Here is a 14,637-nt window from a genome sequence, read left to right as displayed (position 1 = left end):
ATAAAGGGGGAAAATATCTAAAGACCATTTAACCTTATTTTGTTTAAAGACTTATGAGCAGACACTGATCATTCAACAAGTGATTCATTAGAGCAGTATGAAGAGTTAGAACTGTGACTTTCATGTGAACGTCACCCATGAACTGCACTGCGATATGGTTTTCCTGCACTGTTTCAACTTCTCTGATCAAATTCTCTTGGCTAGTTTCGATCTTTTCTGGCACAGCTGTATTTGAGCAGGGGAACTTTTCTCTTTTTCAAGGACAATTTCTAAGTGTGACCTGAGCGGAGGCCATGTGAGGGTTCCCACCTGTTTTGTGGATTTCAGAGCCAAAGAGCATCATGTTGGCAGCTTACTGCTCACCTGCGAAGGCAGCTCCCTGTCTCAGTGAGAAACAGTCTAACCCCTAACTGGTCTTCTACTAGTTTTCATTATTTTGCAAAGAATTAGATTGTGATTTCAGAAACTAGATTATAGTTTAGCTCTTCAGCCAAAATTAGCTCTTCTAGATCCCCAGGCTAGTTAGCAAGCCTCTGTTCTTTTTGACACAAATTAGTAGAGGCCAACATTTATCAAGGGCTTTACGTTTTTACAGCATGCTTGGATTAGAACTGCTGAGCCAGACAGGAACACATTTTCTGTCGCTTGATTAAGTGGGAAGGAGGAAGGGACTTGAACTATGGCAGCACAGCTATTACTCACTGACTCTCGCTGATGGAGTTCCCAGTTCTGCTTCATTTTGACTCCCTTTGGCAGATAAAGCTTCCCGCTGCTACTGTTGCTACTATCAAATTCATATTCAAACCCAAATGCTCCATCTCACAGCGTGAAAGCTGTGTGAAATGATTCTCTGACTTGGTGTCTCTGAAAATAACTCCACTGCACTGGTTGAATTAATCATAATGAAGTAGGAATGAAAATTAGCGGCATGAACACTTCCATTTTTCTTTGGAAATCTAGGAGTTTATTAACAAAGCTCACTTAAGTCCTGTAGAGGAGAGAAGGATAAGAGTATGTGATCACATAAAGACTGTTGTAATCTATGTATACAGATGTGGTCCATTAAAAAGCAGCAAAATAAACCTTACTGTACAGTTTTCCCAGCGTCTCAGCTCTTAGCTCTGCAACCTGACATGCTGGTACTAAAAGCGTGGCAAGTGCTCACTGTTTTGTTTTGTTGAGTCCGTCCTACTTGCAGCTCACTGCCTCTTTCCTGTGATCTAGAGAAGACACATGTTTGGATATGAATTCACACGGACCTTATTTCTCACCTGCCAAGAAAAAACTTGTTATAGGACAGCACTTAAAATACACACAAAAAAATCTCCAAATGCTGCACCATTAATTAGGACAAAGAGAAAGAAAATGCAATCCAGAAACTCTTTGGTTACAAACTGCAAGGACCCCGAGCGCAGCCCCCCATGGGTGCAGCTGGCATGGCTGCGGGGGGCCCTGGGTGCCCCCAGGGGGGTGCGAGCTGGACCCAGGAGCTGCTTTCAGTCAAGGCCCTGCAGGAAACCCTGGTCCCAGCAGGATCTGGCTGATCCCAGCTGTGGGTTCCAGCCCATCCCTGTCCCCACGGAGAAAGCCCTGGACATGGCTGTAAAACCATACAAGCGGAACATCTGGATTTACAGCAAAAAACAGGTTTTACCCACAGGCTTCCTTGCAAATTTGAAGGTTATTTATCTCAAACTAAAAAGCTATTTTTAACAGAGCTATCAGCAAACTAGTAGATCTGGTTTCAGCACCCTCTGAGAGAGCCCGATTAGACCCCTCTGCTCCGCAGCCCTCACTCTTTACTACATGCTGGCCGTTTTGTTTTAGCTTGGAGTTATTTTCTGACTGCTGAAAAATATGGAAGGTCTGTCATGCTGATTTGTCACATTGAAGTGATTTAACAAATTGCCTTGTCAAACTGAAAGGAGCTCTGTAGGTTTCCTCAACAGCTAACTTAAAATAGCATCTCACTTGGCTTGTTACAGACAAATACGCAATGGTTACATTTAATATTGGGCAAGCAGCAGGTAGACTTTGGCTGTAGACTTTGGCTTTAGAAAGGTGCTGAACTGTTATACTTTAGACCCCCAAAACATGCAAGAAATTCCTCTCATTGTAGGAAAGAAAACAGATTTCTGGGTTATGTTACAGAATTTGTCCAGTTCTTTTAAACTATAACTAAATTATGTATATAAACTAAGAAGGAACCAAGAAGGTAACTGGTATAAACCAGCAAAACAAAGAGATCCTCTGCCTGTATTACTCTATTATAGTTAAGCATTACACATCTATCTATGTAGCTATCTAAAGAAAGGTAGAAGGGGGTTTTCTGCCATTCTACGACTGGTCCTATGAAGGAGTATGAGGAAATGGGATCTGTAAACTAGACTGAGCTCAAGAGACTTCCTCAGGGTTCCCTTGCGTAAATACTTTTGATTGGGACATGCTGTCATTTTCTTTCCCCTTTTTACATTTCACTCAGCTGAGTCAGAATAAAAAAGGAAGGCTCTTTTTCCTCATCATGGGAAAGAGTAAGGCTGATGGGTGCACGGCACTATGCGTCCCGTAGGGACTGACAGCCGCAAATACACTGCATCCCTTTCGCTTTGACTTTACTCCCTGGATTGAGGCCTGCAGCAGGATCCTGAGGCCAGCCTGCAAGTTTTAATATGCCCCATTTTCACGGACCCATACCACTCCTGTATAAGGTGAAAAAAAATTTAAATAATTTCTTATGTGTTAAAGAACAGAAAAAGAAGGCAGAGTTGTGCACATCCACCTCAGCATGGGACTACCCCGCTTTCTTCAGAGCCATCACTGTGAGGGTGCAGGAGCAGCAGGGCTGCCCCACGGGCTGCACACCAACTGCATGAGCAAAAAGCAGTGGTGTGTCCTTTCTCAAGGACTTCCTTGGCTCCAAAATCCTAGATGCCCCCAACACAGACACTATCAGCTGTCTCAGGAAGGGTTGAGACTTAGCGTAGTGATCACCTGGCAGACCCTGGATGCAGGTATGCGCAATTGCTTTTCCTGCAGAAGGGTAATCCAGGATTGATTGTGAAAGTCATGAAGCTTCTCTCACCGTTTTGTCTTCATTTTCAGAAGAGAAAAAACCCTTTCATGAGACAAAAACAACATAGTGAGATCCAGATATGATGGCTAAACACTGTCACATGCTCAGCCCTGAGCAACAAAAAGCAGGGTCTCCCTCTGCCAGTGTGTGGTGGGTTGACCCTGGCTGGGGGCCAGGTGCCCACCAGAGCTGCTCTATCACTCCCCCTCCTTCACTAGACAGGGGAGAAAAAAGTACAACGAAAAGCTTGTGGGTTGAGATAAGGACAGGGAGAGATCACTCACTAATTATCATCATGAGCAAAACAGACTGAACTTAGAAAATTCATCTAATTTATTACTAAGCAAAACAGAGTAGAGCAATGAGAAATAAAATCAAATCTTAAAACACCTCCCCCCACCCCTCCCATCTTCCCGGGCTTAACTTCACTCCCGGCTTCAACCTCCTCCCCACTCAGCAGCACAGGGGGACGGGGAATGGGGGTTACGGTCAGTTCATCTCACGGTGTTTGTGCCGCTTCTTCATCCTCAGGGGGAGGACTCCTCTCATCATTCCCCTGCTCCAGCATGGAGTCCCTCTCACAGGAGACAGTCCTTCACGAACTTCTCCAACATGAGTCCTTCCCACAGGCTGCAGTCCTTCATGAACTGCCCCAGCGTAGTCTGTCCCATGGGGTGCAGACCTTCAGGAGCAGACTGCTCCAGCGTGGGTCCCCCATGGGGTCACAAGTCCTGCCAGCAAACCTGCTCCAGCCTGGGCTCCTCTCTCCACGGGGCCACAGGTCCTGCCAGGAGCCTGCTCCAGCCTGGGCTTCCCACGGGCCACAGCCTCCTTCAGGTGCCTCCACCTGCTCCGGCGTGGGGTCCTCCACGGGCTGCAGGTGGAATCTCTACACCCCCTCATCCTTCCTCCATGGGCTGCAGGGGGACAGCCTGCCTCACCATGGCCTTCACCAGGGGCTGCAGGGGGATCTCTGCTCCGGTGCCTGGAGCTCCTCCTGCCCCTCCTTCTGCACTGACCTGGGTGTCTGCAGAGTTTCTTACATCTTCTCACTCCTCTCTCTGGCTGCAAAAGCTCCCTCTAACTTGTTTTTTCCCTTCTTAACTATGTTATCACAGAGGCGCTGATGGGCTTGGCCTTGGCCAGCGGCGGGTCCATCTTGGAGCCAGCTGGCATTGGCTCTGTCAGACACAGGGGGAGCTTCTAGCAGCTTCTCACAGAAGCCACCCCTGTAGCCAGTGCCCCATTACCAAAACCTTGCCACGCAAACCCAACACACAGGGGCAGAGCAATTTCTTTCAAGAAGATGTAGAAACATACTTTTAGGAGGCATGAGGGTCCAGATAGGCACAGCGTTGCCTGCCAGTGATTTTTCTGCAACCTACACAGTATTGTTATCATTCAGTTATCCAACCTCCATTTACACCCAGCTTGGAGAGAAAAAAAAAAAAGTTTAAACGTGCATGGTATGCAAAGATGACACATGTATTCAAGCATCTAGTGTAAACTAACAAGTTGGGAGGTAGCTATCATCTCAGCTTTGGAATAGATTTACAGTCACTGAGAAGGGCTGAGTGTGGGATTTCCAGTAGAGTGGAGTAGCTGGACTTCCCTAAATTATCAATAAAGCAGCCCCAAGCCTCAAACTTTCCTCTCCCTTTTCCTTCAAAGCACCAGTGTGCTTTGTACACATATGAAGTGTAAGCACAAATGACAGCACCTCTGTGGGTCCTGACTGCCCTTCTGAGGTTTACATGAATTGTTTGTATCTTCTCCACAGAGGCAGGAGATGTAACCCAAGCAATTTTGGATGCCTGACTGAATTACACAAACTATGGCCATGGAAGATCTACAGAGCCACATTTCCCAGCTCCTCACACTCCCTCTTCACCCTGGGGCCACCTGAATCCCAAAGTTTCAATCACAGCTGCAGGTGATTATATTCAGGGGCAGATCTCAACTTACACTTCAGGTCTCAGGAGAATTCAGACTGGGTCCTTTTCATTACAGGACATGAATTACATCTCTTGGGTTTAACTGAAAAAAAATAAATGTTACTTCTCTCTATTGCTCATCCCAGATTGTTTACCTTGGTCCTTCTGGTGAGTAGCTTTTGCCAAGCGTTTGTTCCCCATGGATTATAGGGCAGAGCAGAAGTGTCGCTCCCCAGACACTCGCCCCGCCATGCCTGCAGCGTTCCCTTCCTTGTAGCTGTGAAGCCCCGAGCTTGAAAATGGCGCGTTAGCCAGTGCCAAGCAGACAGGCTTCCCAACACAACCATTACTGGGAAGGATGGAAATGCAAAGTACTTCCTATCTGAACCTTACCCCCCACCCCGATAAGTATGTCAAGGGAAGGCATATACCACCTGCATTAGCTTGGAAGTTCACAAGGATTATCTTGCGAGTGCATAGTGCCTTCTGGTGTGTCTTTACACAGGTGCAGTTCAGGTTGCAAATACTTCAGGGGCTGGGTTTGATCATTGGGTTAGTTTTGTTCAAGCCTACTTCCACCAGCCCCCAGTCGTCTTTGCATTTTCATATTTAAGATCAGATTTACAAAAAAAAAAAACAAACAAAACCCACAAAGACAAGTGATAAGCCCATGTACAAAACTGAATAATAATAACAACTACAAAGCAAGCCATTGTCTCAGTGAAAAGCACTGGTTTCAAGGAGTAATGTATTAAACCTAAGTAGGCTAACAAAGGCTTCTCTGTTCCTCTAAAATCAGATCTGAAAGCTGCTCAAAATCTGTATGCGGTCTCTGGATGGCACTGTGACTCTATATAACAATTAATCTACAATGAACAGCCCTGTTAAAAAAGCATTTGCATTGCCAATTGGGTAAGAATTCACAGCTGCCAAGTGACTAGCTTCCAGTTCTTTATATATCAGACATGTAATAATAGCTGTATTTATACTGCTTAATTACTTCTTGGGTCACAACACAAGCTTGTGCTTCACAAGATATCCTCTTCAGTTCGTTCACAGTTAATACTGCAAACACAGCTAGCTGGGTACTGTTACATGTTCTTTCCTAAGTAAAGTGAATTAGCTAATTAGGGACTCACTTGACTACCATTCAGTCCCTGTACTCTCAGGATGTAGTATCTAGAGCCAGGTTGTTATGTCTGATTACAAACACTTAACTGAAGGGTTAATTGGCTGTTCACAACTGTTGGGTATCTGTGTGATCAATCATTGTTAGTGAATTCACTGCTAGCCATCATCTTGCTAAAGGCATAGACAGATACACAATCCAATGTCTTAAATCAGTAGAGATAATATTTTTTCTGCTTCCAGAGTGGAAATGAACACCTTTTAAAAGTAGAAAAAGATAAATCAACTTTCCAATCTATATTACTATTCAGAATTGCTACTTGCAGAAACACTGGTGTAGGTAGTGGGTGATGCACAAACTAAAAGCAGGTTCAAGATCACAGGCATCTCCTATATTATCAGAGAGACTGGAATTTAGTCACCCTCTGATTTATATTGATAAAAACTTCTAACATTATTTCCTTAATGAAAAGCAGCATGATAGCTGTCATAATGAAAGATCAAACTCAGCATTTTGGATAATTATTCTGTGTGTTTGGGCTGCAGTTGGATATCAGCTCTAAGGATGTTACAGAGTTAGGATGAGAGAACACAGTTTTCTGCAAAGCAGCTTAATCTGTTCCAATTCACTGAGAAGACCAGTGTATTATATAATCCTTTCTCATCTGTAATAAATACAATGTTTAAATAGTGGTACGTGTTATCATTATGTGAGCGCACTATGTTTCAACAGGAGATATAGACAAATGTTGTAATAAAGACATAACGGTAGGAATAAAGTTATCAAGTAAAAATAACAAATTCTTTGTGGTCACATACCAAAGAGTCCTAAGCTGTTCTGCCACTCACCACCAGACTGTGAAGCTGTGCGGCTGTCCTAACTTCAAGTCAGATGTTTCCCATTTGCACAAAGATGATTTCAGATCTCATCAAGAACAAAGTATCATTAGTTGTTTTTTATATTACTAATAGTCAGGGGCAAACTTAACTTGCATGCTTGTCATCTTTAAGAGTATTTGGGCTTTTTCTTCAGTGAAAGGGGAGATTTTTCAGGATTCTTATATCACAAGTTTGTTTATTTATTAGTAGGAGTCATTAGGCTAGTTGAATGCTCCTGATCAATGCGGTATATTTAAACTTTGAGAATAACAGACTGAGAAGACTTGATGTTTCATGAGATTGATCATATAAAAATATCATCAAAGCTAAACAATATTTTATAAAACAAAGCCTGATACGGTAGTTGATTAAAGATTTGCCTAATGTTTTGTCTGAAAAATGTTTCCCCTTTCACTTTTTTGAGGAAGATAATGTTTTTAGAATGAAGTAAATATTTTGCTGTGAATTGCGTGCAAGTCAAGAATATAAGATCTAGAAACAAACTTTACCGATTCACAAAGGATAGAATGAGTTCTTTAAGAGAAATACAGTGATTAGTAGTGACATGCTAACAGAAGAAAATCTATCCAGATTTAGGTGGGTCAGGATAGTGGCTGGAGACACCTTCATTTAGGTAACAGTGATCTTTTAATCCAGTTCTCAAAGAACTGGTCCAAGTCTGGTCATACATATGCATTTGTTTAGAATCATTCTCTCTGTTCTCAACACTAGGTGGATTTCAGTAGGTAGAAAGTTTTCTTTTGAAATTAATCTTTATTGTAACAACATTCAAGACTGAGAATTAAGTGGTTAGTTGTATGGCACTGTTCTGTACATAAACACTCCCCTGTTTGTTAAGTACATATTTATAGCCTGGGATGAGCACTCGTAACTGAACTGTGGTTATATGTATGTAGTTACTTTGGTGGTTTCTGAAGAGTAAAACAACGCTTTCCAGAGCAACCTGAGTGTTTCAGTATTGCAAAATCTGCTACATTATTTACAGTAAACAGGACCTTGACAGGTCAGAATGACTCTGAATCTAATCCAGCAGAGTGCTCAATGCAACCTTACCTTTAAATATGCAAATACTCCTGCTGAGATCAATACATGCATGTAAAACAAAATATATGCTACTAAGTGCTTTGCTGAATCGTGACTAGAATGCACGAAACCTGCAGGATTACATCACACAGGGCTTATTTCCGTTGCCCTTAATACTTCTACTGATAATTATGGGAATATCACTTTTAAGGCCATTACAGGCTGAAAAGTATAACAATTTAGTCTAAGAAATTAAGTAATATAAAATTTCAACAGACTGTATATTGCATGTTTTGCCACTAGGAAACATACATAGAGAAAGTGGGATTTTACATTTTAGAACAACAATCCCAGACAGAAAATTGCTTTTACATGCAGCTGGATAGTATTCTTTCCAACCTGAACTTTTATTTTGGTTTTTTGGTGATCTCTACAGAAATAGCATAGTCAGAGATCTACTTGTACTTGACAAAACAAATTATAGTCATTTGTTTGACAAGCGCATCTATTACAGACTTGATATGGTTATAGAACTATGACAGAATTCATTTCGCTATTGATTCAGAAATACATATCTACTCTTTCTTCTTCTGGTACTCACAGCTTTAAAACCATGAAGAATGCCATAGTGGGTAGGAACCTGTCCAGCCTGTTTTAGACTCTTCCAGTGCAGTAGTGACAGAAACGGTCAGTGACCATTTCAAAAGAAAAGGATTTCAGGCTCCTGTCACAAGACAGACATAGGGCTAAAAGCAAGATCTTGATGTGGCCAGGCTCTTGCATCACCTTCTCTGTAGCAAGTTCATTCCCCACAGACAGCCTATCTCTGGATCCTTGAGATTCAGTAAGTACCAAATCAATCCCCATGGCTACAGTCATGGACGGGCCTTAATTTTAAGTACTTTTCATGGCTCAACTTGGAAGGTGAAGGGCATAATTACAACTACTTCAGTGGTGCAAAGTGTTTTCACATGTGCAACTATTTGCAGAGCCATTTGTATTGGCACAAACACTGCCCGCCATATTCTGTGTCTCAGTGGGAGCTGGGATATATTTTGTATTCAGCTGTAGGTCAGAGATTCTGCAGTTAATCTAGTAAATAGAAGAGATTTATTTGGTCTAAATTGTCCCTCAATTTTCTGATACCTTTGCCATCCCGTACATGTTCTGAGGGTCTCTACTGCTTACACAGTAGCTTTTCGTTTTCTCTTCTAGGCTTTTGCAGGAGTGCAGAAGAGAAATTCATCAGTTGAGGTGGGTGGGAAGAGACTGAACAAGATTTTAAGCAGGAAAGAGTAGAGGTGCAATTAGAGGAGGCCTAAATTGGACTCCTAATCCCTGCAGCAGCTTTTGCAGAGACACCCCAAAACCCCTGCACAGCCCAACCTACCCTGTGTTTGGAATTTCCTTCCAGCCAGAGGTAGCTTGACTGAATTGTGTCATTAACAAAGATGTCTGGATCCACTCAAATTGGGTGCCAGAGAGACAGGTTCCCGTGCTGACTGAGGTGGCCATCATGAGTCCTAGGTGGAAAAGCACGTATGTTGGAGAAAAGGCTCTAAAGGTCTTCTGGTCTCTCAGCAACCAAAGTGGGAAAAGATGGCCTTACCAAAGGGAACACTTAACATTTCCATCCACCAGTACTTTATGTCTCCTGTTCTTCCCTTTGGCCTTCTTCCCTCAGTTAAGAGTGGTCTACAGATTTTGGCAAGAGATAACTGAAACTGATAAATGAGCTTAACTTACCATGGGAACACTCAAACCTTTCTTCTGCTCATTTACTGAAACATGGTTAGGGTTTCAGTGAATTAATTTGTCTTGCTTTTGCAATGACTTGTCACCTCACCTGCCAATTTGCTCTTTCATATTTTCCTGGGCATGAGAAAATTTGCTAGTGAGAAAAAAAGAAACAAAAAAAACCCCAACCCAACCCCCCCCCCCCCCCCCCCCCCGCCCCCAAAAGGCAAAGCTATTTGGTGAAGCAGTCTGAAGTATCTTGGGGTTGGTGGAGAGAGAGAGGAATTAAGATGTATTGAAGTGGTGAGATGCAACAAGATGCACACTGCTTGGTTCCAGGCATGCTTTCTTTCAGCCAAGAAGTGCACACTAGCCAGGAAATGAACTTTTAAAAATCCTGCTGCTTCTAGGAGATAATCAACAAGATGATACCTCAAAGCATTCACACAGGTTAACTTCCCCACTAACTAAAAAAAATTTTACTCTGTGGAAAAGAGGATTTCATACCACCTAGTTTAGACAGAGTTTTCTTCTCTGAGGATGGAGAGAAGTAAATAGGTAGGTATTTATTTCCCTTCACTATCTATATTAATGGATTAGCCCAGCACAAGCTGTAGCACATAAAAGCACTTCAGTGCTGACCGCTGAAGTCTGTGGTGAGTTGACCCTGTCTGGAGGCCAGGTGCCCACCGAGCTGCTCTATCACTCCCCTCCTCAGCAGGACAGGGAAGGGAGAAAAATAAGAAAAAGAAAAACCCACAACAAAACTTGTGGGTCAAGATAAAGGCAGTTTAATAAAGCAAAAGAAAAAGAAGTAAAAGGCCATGCATGGAAGCGAGGGGAGGGGGGGAAGAAAGTATTTATTCTTTACTTCCCATCAGCAGACCATGTCCAACCGCTTCCTGGGAAGCAGGGCTTCAGTACTCCTCACAGCGGTTACTCCGGAAGACAAATGTAAATAACAAAAGCCGTCCCTTCTTCCTCCTTTCTCTTAGCTTCTATTGCTGAGCAGACGTGATATGGTATGGAACATCCCTGTGGTCAGTTGGGGTCAGCTCTCCTGGCTGTGTCCCCTCCCAAGACCTTGCCCACCCCCAGCCTGCTGGTGAGGGGGCTGTTGGAGAGACACAGCCGTGGTGCTGTGCCAGCGCTGCTCGGCAGCACCCAAAACACCAGTGCGTTACCAACACCTTGCTGGTGCCCGTATGCAGCACAGCGCTGCGAGGGCTGCTGTGGGGAAAATTAACTCCACCTCAGCCAGACCCAGTGCAGTGCGATATACTTACCAAGGTTGGAGCAAACATGGTTATTTACGAGTTGCTCAAATGGAGTCAGTAGTGTTTTGTTCTGGTGTCCTAGGCTAACATTAGCTCAGGCAATAGTCAACTAAACAGACAGAGGCTAGAGCAATCGTGTAGTCTCAGGAGCTGATAGCAGTGCTGATACAAGAGTTACTGGCCATTTGCTTTGCTGGGTAGGGGTGAATATCAGATTAGAAGTGACAGATCAGGTGACACTAAGCAGACAGCTTGCTGATGGGAGCTAAACCACATACAGCCAGCCGCTCTCTTACTCACCTCATAACCCTAACAAGTCTATAAAGAGGGTGGGAGATAAGCTAAAGAAGAGCCAAGACATGCAGGGTATAATTTACCAAACCTGAGGGCTCTCCAACTTAAAGAAATCTTTGTTCTTTAGGAAGCCAGAGAGGTCTGCCCCAAATCTCTGCAGTTCATACTACACCTCTACTTAAAGTCCCTTTTGAAGGCTGTGGCTCCCAAAGGTCCCTTACAGAGAACAGCTCGCAGGAGCAGCGCTCTTTACAGCGGAGCAGGAAATGCCACAGCATTTACAGCAGTCTGGCCTTTTTATTGAAGCTTCTTGATCGCTGGTTTAAGGCAGCCACGCTGCATTTCTCTGGCCCAGCAGCAGGCCAGCATGACACGGGAGGCAAGATGCAGCAGGCAAGGTGAAGTATCCATCACCCAGACCACCGAGGCTGTAGTGCAATCACTTGCCAAAGTGCAAGACGGCTTCAGTCCCTCCAGCTGCAAATCTCCCAATAGCTGCTATGCTGTCACTCAGGGGATGTTTACAAGCATCTCTCAGTCATTTTTAATTAACCAGGCTTTAGTTAAATTTAATAGAAGTTATCATGCTCCGTAGGAAAGACAGCTGCCAGGACACACCTATTACATCAAATCCTCAGAGGACTGCAGTAGAGGAACACACTATGTATCATGTATATCTTTAGACACAGGAATTACATTCAGTTAATACTCTAATTCAAGACTGCAGTCCTCAAAACATACCCTCACATCTCACTGACACTATTAAGAGCTGAAATTTCTGCCGTATTTCTCGAAAAAACTAAAATCAATTCTCAACCTTCTCACACACTCAGAGATGCTGCTATTTGAGGTATGAGGTATAGCAGGGTTGAACTTAGGCTCTGAAGGCATTTGTTAGCGGTGGAGTGAGCAGAAAACTATTCTGCATTTCAGTTTCTATCTATAAAACAGAGATGCTGTCTCTTCTCTGTATCATAAGAACATCATATCTATATACACACTTTAAGACCTGGATACTGCAGTGAAAAAAGACCAAACCCACACTCCTGGGTATGTGTAGGACTTGGGAGGTAACCTGCTTCATGCATGGACTGCAATCTGTCCTCTCAAGTCTGTCTGCATAGCAGCTCCTGACATGGCTCTGAACCATCTCCATCACTGTCAGATTTCAGGGACAGGCCCCACTTCTAGTCATTAAGTCATACTTTCTTAGTAGTTTATATTAAAGTACCATATGCAAAGCATGAAACACACAAGGCTCCTCCTGAGCAGCTTGCCCATCTGCTGTAGGCAGGCAATGCTCAAAGTCCATACCAGCTTGCTCCTTTTTCTCCTTGATTTAGCGAAACGTGGGATGTATTAGTCTTCAACTGAATATGTTTCACTTGCTCCTACCTCCTCCCTGTCCCCCTCCCCGCCAAATTGTCTTACTACTTACTATGCATACAAAATTACAGCAAATTGATCTCATCTGAATTTGAAATAATCTCTGCATTAGCCTTGCTTTCTTAAAAACTTTAGTTTTCAACAACACCTTTTATGACCTCAAACTTAGTCTGAGATTCTGTATTTCAGTCTTCAAGGAATCGTCACGTTTTTCCTGTTATGCTGCTAGGAGGTTGTGCTTTCTCCATTTCCAGACCTGAAATTAAAGAAAAGCACCTTTTCATTTATAATGGGAAAGACTGGCCTTTCTTTATAAAAACAACTGCAATATTGATACATTTTATGTTCTGAGGATGAGGCACATTTGAACTTGCAGAATTCTTGATGAACATCTGCATTTGTCCCAGTTTTATGCAAAATGCTCGTTCTTAACCAGACATTCAATTTTGTAAGAGGAATCTAAAATTTGGTAACCCTCCTATACTTTCACAGGCCAAATCAAGACTTCTTGTTACCTTTGGAGTCTATTTAATTATAATCAGCTTGGCTTTTGGGCTGTCTGCCTCTGAAGGAGAACAGATACTTATTAAAATTGATCTGTGCATAAGAGTGCCTCCATCAGGTCACTGCTTGTGGCTTGTGGTTCTGCTTAGTGAACCTCCAGCTATTTCAGAAGACCCTAATGACTTTCAAGACTTTTGATCATTTTTGTACACATTTTGCAGAGTGTTGAACAGCTACCCCTTCCCACCTGCCATTTACTGTTCTCTAGCGCAGAAGCACATTGTTATTCCATGTAGGAGTAATGCAGTTCAATGGAGGAAGCCAAACACCAGAAATAATCAAAGTAAATGGTTTACATATTACCAATGGGATGCAGATTCTTTCTCACCACCTAGGAAAATAAATGCCTGGTTTTTGTTTTTGTTTTTGTTCTTTTTTTTCCCCAGGCTGTTTGCAACATCAGAGAAACCCCACAGTTTTATGGGTCACAGGAAATGTTTATCAGGTCTTGGAACATTTAATATTGGCTGTCTTCAGACACAGCACTTCAATAATTAAAAAAATTAATTGAGCAGCTCAAAAGGCAATGCGGCATCACAAGCACCTTCTGCTGAATAACTGCATACTGTATCCTTGCTGCCATCACAGGCCGTACCTTTTCTGGGAAGCCGTTTTAGACTTGGAGCAAATTAAGGCAGTTTACCTCTGAATTTTTGTCTCAAATCTTTTAAAAACTCCATTTACACTTTGTTTTGTTTTTGCTGGTTTGTTTTTTTGATAAAACACATAGAGTGCAGGAGCTGGGTGGGATTCTTGGGCTCGATCTGAAGCCCCTGTACTTCAAGCCATTCCCTGGCAGCAAGGCATTTTCTATAAACTTCAAGTACTTACCAAGTGTATTGTTTCTAGGGCATAAATTCAGTTCTATCATAACAGCTAAAATTATAGTTACAAACTACTTTCCAAATTTCATGTGTGTGAGCTTTTAATTTATGCTGAATGCTTGACTCTATTTCACCAGCTTGTTTTTCAGAAAAAGAAATGGAAGCAGAACCTTCTGGAACACTCCTCCTCACTCATCCACAAAGTAATTTGCAGACATCCATAATAAGAGAGCATAGAAACCAAAACCAATTAATTGAAAAATAATTGAAAAGCCATTAAAGTGATCTGCAGAACCTTATAAATAAAAGGCAATTTAAAAAATGGAAGCATGACATTTGTAATTAAATATTATATGATAGAAGTTTACATTTCTTATTCCATAAAGCTTTCAGGTTAATTATGATGCCCAATTTTTGAAAAGTGTACTGATTAAAAAGGGAAGAAGAAATAAATCTTGTTTTCCTCTTAGGAGATATACCCGTCTTGATTACAAAAG

This window comes from Grus americana, unplaced genomic scaffold (assembly GCF_028858705.1).
Source record: "Grus americana isolate bGruAme1 unplaced genomic scaffold, bGruAme1.mat H_6, whole genome shotgun sequence".
Lineage (NCBI taxonomy): Eukaryota > Metazoa > Chordata > Aves > Gruiformes > Gruidae > Grus > Grus americana.
The sequence above is the reverse complement of the archived record's forward strand: the minus strand, read 5'-3'. Positions refer to the sequence as shown.